The sequence below is a fragment of the Galeopterus variegatus genome, unplaced genomic scaffold (genome assembly GCF_000696425.1).
Source record: "Galeopterus variegatus unplaced genomic scaffold, G_variegatus-3.0.2 Scaffold13595, whole genome shotgun sequence".
NCBI lineage: Eukaryota > Metazoa > Chordata > Mammalia > Dermoptera > Cynocephalidae > Galeopterus > Galeopterus variegatus.
In genome coordinates this window covers 26,026-33,681 of record NW_007739706.1, presented here as the reverse complement: position 1 = coordinate 33,681, position 7,656 = coordinate 26,026, and the positions used below count along the sequence as shown (strand labels likewise).

At 35.1% G+C, this 7,656-nt stretch overlaps 1 pseudogene; it reads right to left on the bottom strand.

Moving 5' to 3' along the window:
- Positions 1-686: 686 nt before the first annotated feature.
- LOC103581647 lies at positions 687-5,174 on the bottom strand (annotated as a pseudogene).
- Between the last annotated feature and the right edge of the window lie 2,482 nt (positions 5,175-7,656).

Here is a 7,656-nt window from a genome sequence, read left to right as displayed (position 1 = left end):
CAACCAATGCTTTCGAAAGCAGCAGCCTCACTGGGATGCCATGATCAGCTCCAAATGTGGCTTTTTTTTTTAAGGGAAACACTCATTTATATGCATTTCTTCTGAAATATTTACTTAACAAAAACCTCAACCTCTGATTTGAAGTCATACGTAATAGAGCCAAGTCCTCACTGGGGGTTCCATAACGTCTCACAAATTCCGTACGAAATTGATGACAGGAAGGCATATTTTGCTGTGACATTCCCATGTTACCATAAACTGAGGCAGAAAACAATTCATCTGGGAGTTTAACTCAGATTACTTGTATTATATCAGTATCAGTACTTTACCAGCTAGGCTGTACTTCTTATAGATATTAAATGACAACAAAAAAGTTTGATTTAATCATTCCACAATGTATACATATATCAAAACATCACATTGTACCTCAAATATATAATACAAGGGGTCTTCAAAAAGTTCACAGAAAGATTCATATTATGTTTTATTTCTTTTTTTCCACAAACTTTTTGAAGTTCCCTCATATATACAATTATTTGTCAATCAAAAGTAAAATAAATTAAAACAAACCTCCCCAAAATATTTTAAAAAAAATTTTCCAAGCATGCCTTTTCCACATATGTGATTTAAGTAATGATTCACTATAAACACATGACCCACTTATAGGCTTTATATATTTGCACAACTTACATGAACATGCCCTCTGCGGTCATTCGTCTGGCTAGAATTAAATAGGCTCCAAATCGAAACCCTGCTGCATAGGCAAAATATACAAAAGCATGGCTGAATGCCTAACAGCTTCCAATAATCTGTGCTTTCTTCGATGTATTTCTGAAATGCACAAAATTTTCTAAATAATGAGGCATGAATTATAGCAATGTCTAATAAACATGCAGTAATGAAAATAGAGGACTTTGAAATGTTATCATTTAGTGGATATACATTTTTCTAAAGATTAAAGAGAAAGTCACTTTTTTTTACTACGGAGAATTATTATAGAGAAGACAAATGATATAATGATTTTCTCTATAGCTATACACTCTATAGTTCAGTGTAACAAAGTTGCATTTACATACTTTCAAATGAATGGACAAAGTCTGTGAAAGGAAAGCTAATGTAAGAGTTAAAGAGATTTGGTTTAGAGGTATTTAGAAATATCCTATAATTTTCTACCATAATCTTGCATTAATGGAATAAATAGTGGAAATTAAAGGGCAGTACTGACAAGCATGAGTACAAAAGAGTACAAAGCTATCTCTCTGACAAAGTAATACAAAGAAGATCACTAACTCAATGTGATAAAGAGGACTAGTTGAAAATTAAAAGAAGTGAGCACATTCATTGTGTATATATTCGAGTGGAAATTAAAGGGCAGTACTGACAAGCATGAGTACAAAAGAGTACAAAGCTATCTCTCTTACAAAGTAATACAAAGAAGATCACTAACTCAATGTGATAAAGAGGACTAGTTGAAAAATAAAAGAAGTGAGCACATTCATTGTGTATATATTCGTTTAAAAATGCAAACTGTATTAGGGATTTAAGGTAAAGGGCTGAGCAATCTTATTTTCTTTCTTGAATATATTATTTCTTCAATCTTCTTTCAGGAAAATCACAAAAATGTTCATGCTTAGTAACAGACAGTTAATGGTAATGTGGGAAGACCCAAAATATTTATTCTAAATTGTGCTTGTCTTGGATTCTTCTCCTAGTTTCCTCTTGGTGAAGTCATAAGAGAAATTATGATATGCCACTATTAGGAAAGATTCCAGAGCAAATGAATGGGAAGGCAAACCACTGGAGTCATTCAGGAGTACTGTTTTTATGGGACGAAACAGTTAACAGAGTCAGTATGAATCTACAGTCACCTGTGTTGAGTCTTAAGAGTCTCTTCATACATTTTCTCAAAGGCTTTTTCTCTTGTTAATGACACTATAGTATGTATATTCTCCACGACTGCAGCTGCTATCTTATAAAATAGGACAAAAAACATATAAAAAAATTAGTAATGGTTAAACTTATCCTGGTTGTACATTCCAGTCACTTACACTGGAGACAATATTAAGTATATCAAGTAAATAAGTTTTCCTGAGAAGTATTCTTAGCTTTCCTTCCTCTCCACCCAAAATAAGATAGGAAAATGACACTTTAGGAGAAGAGGTTCAAGGAAAACTTCTTTTGAAAAGATTTAGTCCACTGCTGTAAATTTAGCCCCCTTCAAGTCTTTACTGAATTTCAATTTAGACCGGATCCACAGGCAGGGGATCAAACATTAGTGAGTATAACACTCACATGCAAAGGAACTTCCCATATATTATGAAACAATTCAAGAAAAAGATAGCAGAGAGAATCAAATAAATAATTATTTTATCGTAGTACAGAAATGCAAGTAGCAACTAAAAAGGACTCAGGAACATTTCAGTAAAGTAAAATGGGGTGTGGCTATAAAATTCTTCATAAGATAAAGCCATTTCTCTTTTTGATGTCTGTGAACTTTCAATATTTAATTAAAATAAGACTAATGTTTCTCCATATTTACATAATTTTCAAAAAGAATGCATAACTACATGGGATCCAAAATGGAGGAGACTTTTGGCTTAGCATAAATTTTGGACATGAGAACACATGTTGGCTTGAAAGAGAAACTTCCTGTTTTCACAATGTTTCCAGTCTGGCAGAAGAGACTGTGGGGCAGAGGAAAGCTAGGTGGACACCCAGTGTTACTTGAAGAACTTGGGCTGCAGGAAGAACTAGATTTCTGGGTGATGGTCAGGACACCTGGATTCTGCTCTCAATTATGATGTTGAGTTGTTCTAAATTCTTGAAGAAACCTTCATTTGTAACATATTCTGTAGTATGCAAGGAAAATGGATAACAATGCTAAAGGCTTGTTTGAGGAAAAAAAAGAAATGAACAAAAAAACCCCTTTGTGATCATTTTTTACAATGGAGATAGGACTAATATCACTATAAAACCTTAGAAAATAGTCCTTAAAAAAATAAACAAACCAGCAACAGCCTAATATAGCCAATATTTTAAACCTAATATTTTAAATCTGAAAAATGAAACATTTGATTTGTCCAAATCTATACACGTAATTGAAGAACCAATATACAAGCGTACTGCAAAAAGTTCATGGAAAGATTCATATTATCTTTTAATTCTATTTTTCCACAAAATTTTTGAAGTACCCTTGTATTTTATAGGTCTATATGGTAAATTGGTGTTTAGTAAATTGACTTATTAAAAGCTGTAGGGAAAGGACTCAGACTGCCTATTTGATTGGAGTTTCTGTTTGTATAGTGTGAGGTTACTCTAACGGTACAAAAAGGAAAAGTCTGAAGACATATATAACTGAAGCTCATGACAGAAAAAATAAGGCAAGCAAAATATAATGAATCAGGTCTTATTAATTTAGAAACTGTACAAATCACCACAATTTTAAATTGCACAGGGCTAAACAGTTGATCAGAGTCTCTGAGGCAAATATTTGCTAACTGTTCATCCTCTACAGCACAACAAACATTCCAATGGTCCTTATCTAGTGCAAGAAAGGTGGAAAGTTCCACAGGTCAGGCAGGCCAGACCATGGTGAGTCATGTGCTTGGCATCCCTATTCATGAATATTCATGGTATTTATACTGTGCCACCTGTGATGCAGTCACTGCGATACAGACCGTAAATGATATTAAAATCATTTTCATATCCAGAGGGTGTTCACCAATGTGGTAAATATCTTTGAAACTATGTCATGAAAGGAACAACTTAAAGACCTCAGTTTTTTTTTTTTTTTTTCTTTTTGTCTTTTTTCGTGTCCGGCAATGGATCGCAACCCTCGGTGCTGCGCCCACACCTCGCTCAGCCAGTGAGCGGGAACCAGTCTGTATGTGGGATCCGAACCCTCGGCGGGAGCGCTGCCGCACTGCCAAGTGGCGCACTGTAGCAGTGCACCACCGGGCCGGCCTAAAGACCTCAGTTTTACCTGGAAAGCCTGTCTTGAAAAATGGGTTTTGGACCTCTACCAAGATGAAAGCCAAGAAGAGTAGAATAGAAGGTCACCAAAAAAAAAAAAAAGAGAGAGAGAGAAAGAAGAACCGTGTACTGTCCGAGGCTATCCCAGGGTAGGCAGCCTGGGGAAGTAATATGCTGTCTGCCGTCAGAGGGAAAGGGTGAGTAGAAGATGGGTGGACACTTGACAGGCATGTGGCACAAGGGACTCCTACTTTGGGTGAGTGGTTGTATCAAATGACATTTCTTTCAATTCTTAGATGTTATGATTCTACAATGTTTCCTTAAATCTCCAATTCAATGATTATCTTCATGAATATGGTTGATCCTGAGAAGCTTAAATATGTCAAAGCATTTTCCATATAACTAAATAAATTGTTCATTCTGATCAGTATAAAAATGGTCCTTGTCTCTGAAATCTTGTTTTAGGCACTATTGATATCAGTGCATTACCTTGTAGTTAGTAACTCTTACATTTCCTGTTTGTTTTGAAAAATGAAATACCCAGAAGAATTGCTCAAGAAAGTTTAATTATTCAACAATCAGAGAATGGGGAATCGTGACGTTAGAAAACTCACCCATGACATGGTAATAGTAATAATAGGTGACATTATTGAGTGCTTACTGTCTTCCAGACACTATTCTAAGTGTTTTGCATATAATAACACTAAGTGTTTTGTGCAGAACTCACAAAAATCTACAAGTGGACACTATTATTATTCCCACTTTATAGATGAGAAAACTGAAGTCCACGAAGGTTGACATAACTTGTTCATATCATAAACTTGTTAGTGATAGAATCTGGATTCTGACTCAGCCATTTTGACTCCAGAGCCTGTGCTCTAAATCATGTGCCCTAGTGCTATACCATATCTACACTTCATTCTAAACTTGTCTGCATGCATTTCAGTGTATATATGCCACTTTACAGATTCCTCAGAGATGAAGTTAACATACTGCAAAGACGGGAGCTCTGACTTTCTCTTAAAATGTTATGATGGTAATAAAGGTCTTCATTTTACCTTCCCAGCATGCTTAAATTCTTGCTTATCCTTGTTGGCAAATCCAGTCATTGCTGAGGTTTCAATCATTCCTGTCAGAGCAAGTCCTGTCAAAAGCGTCATTTTCCATCCATACATGAAGGAAATGATAACTGACTGTTCCATGTTGAGTTGCATTTTGTGCTAAGACACCAACCCTTGAACCTGTTGACTATAATCAGACAAAATAAAAAGTCAGTTAACTTTACATTTACAAGAATTCCTGTTGTGGTTACTTACAAAACAAGGTGGGCTTTTTTTAAAAATAGGAATTATACTTACATTTATATTTTGAATTTATATGTGAGATTAAATAATACACATATTTTTAAAATGCCCTAGACTAAGGAATCATTATGTTTCATTTTCTGCCTTATGTCAAATATCGAGACATCTACAGAACTGGCTTTTAGCTTGGTGGAGTACCATAGGATAGAACATTGTATAGAAGTGTAATAGAAACAGACTATCTGAAATTAAATACTCCCTGCTTAAAGGGAGACTTTTATGTTGCTCTACCTGACTGCTCTCCTTAAACAGTTCACAGGATTCTGCACCCCAATCCAAGTTAAGTGCATTGAATCTGCAGCTACAGGATTTCTTTTATCTTCTCAGTACACAGCCACGCTCTTATTTCCCCACACCTCATCAAACACGCAACCTTCAGATTAGAATTATTGTTTGGATCCTGCTTTTAATCCCTTTGTATTATACTGCAAGCTTTTTCTTGAATCACTAAATATTTTTCAAAAAATATTTGGGTTGCTTCCAGTTTTTCACTATTAAAAAGAAAAATGTAATGAACATCTTTGTGCAAAATCTTTGTGCTCACATTTTATATCCTAATGTTCAATTTCTAACTGGAGCCATACATTGAAGGGTTTATACTCATATTTTTGATAGGTATTGCCAAATTGCTTCTCTAAAAGATTATGTCAGTTTTCACTAAACTATCAAAAAGATTATGTCAGTTTTCACTAAACTATTAAAATGAAAATAACAAGTCCTCCCTTCTCCTAGGGCTCTGTCTTATTTCTAAAAACTCATTGCTTCAGTTTCAAAAATGCAACTAGAGATAAGTCAGCCATTTTCCGTTTTTTTCACTAAAATCTCTAAGAAGTTTCTAGAAAAGTAAAACCAAATAACAGCAGCAAACACCCAACAAATTACTAAATACTGAAAACTCTGATGGATAGATAACCTATGTTAAGTATCTGAGGGTATTCCACGCTAACTCTGACAACTATGGGGCCTAAATGGGAATGCCATGTACATAATACTGACTTATACTCTATCAACTGAGAGTTTGAAGATGATCAGGAGCTAATCGATGCTGTATGTTATAGGCTGAATTGTGTCCCCCCAAAATTCACATGTTGAAGTCTGACCCCCAGTACCTCAGAATGCGACTGTATTTGGAGATAAGGTAATTATAAATACATAATAAATGAAATTATAAATAAAGAGGTAATTGAGTTAAAATGAAGTCTTTGGTGGGGGACCCTAATTTAGTCTGATTGGTATCTTTACAAGAAGAGGAAATTTGGACAAAGACATATGTATACACAGAGAAAAGACCATGTGAGGGCACAGAGACAAAACAGTCACCTGCAAGCCAAGGAGAGAGGACTCAGAATAAAAACCACCATGTTGATCTTAGACTTCTAGCTTCCAGAACTGTGAGGAAATACATTTCTGTTGGTTGAGCCCCTCAATCTGTGGTACTTTGTTATGACAGCCCTAGCAGACTAATGCACTGTCCTTCCTCCTCTGCCTCCCATTCCCACCATGAGTTTCAGAGTCATATAGGCCAGACAACTGGGCAAGAGGCTGTGGAACTTATGTGCTTTGTACTGTTGAGCCCTTCCCACACATCTCATTAAATACTAAATGCTCCTACAGCCACATAAAATCTCTATATATTGTGCTGTGCAATGGTTGAAGATATTTTTAAAAATTATAATCAAGATATTCATTGTTCTTCAAATATAAAATTTACCTTATGTAAATATTACTAAGAAATTATTTGCCAGCAAATTATTTGATAGGTTATATTTTGTAGGCCTTATACATATATTAATTTCCACTCTGTAGTTCTTTTTTGTATATTTTGAAGCCAATGACCGTTTCTTTTTCAGACCTCAGTTCTTGGCATTGTACCTATATTGTCAGAAGGATAAAACATATCCACTGAGCACTTCATTTCTGTGTGAATATTTTTTATTAGGTAACCATAATATAGTTCCATTTCTCATTGCCTTCCTTTGTTTTTATTCTATTTACTTTAAAGATTGCATTTCTAGACAATAAATAAAAAATCCTTATGTATAAAATTATGTAGCATATTAGAGAAAGAGGATGAGACACTTAACAGAGCTACACTAGATGAATATCTGCGAGTCACTTAAAATTTATCTAAGGACGATCTATACCAACCTATTTCTAAAAACATCCAAGTGTAAATTTGCCAAATTTTTGATGAGACAGTCTTTTTTTTTTTTTTTTTTTTTTGTCTTTTTCCGTGTCCGGCAACGGATTGCAACCCTCAGTGTCGCCCCCGCACCGGACCGGGACCGGCAACGGGATCGCAACCCTCGGCGCTGCTCCC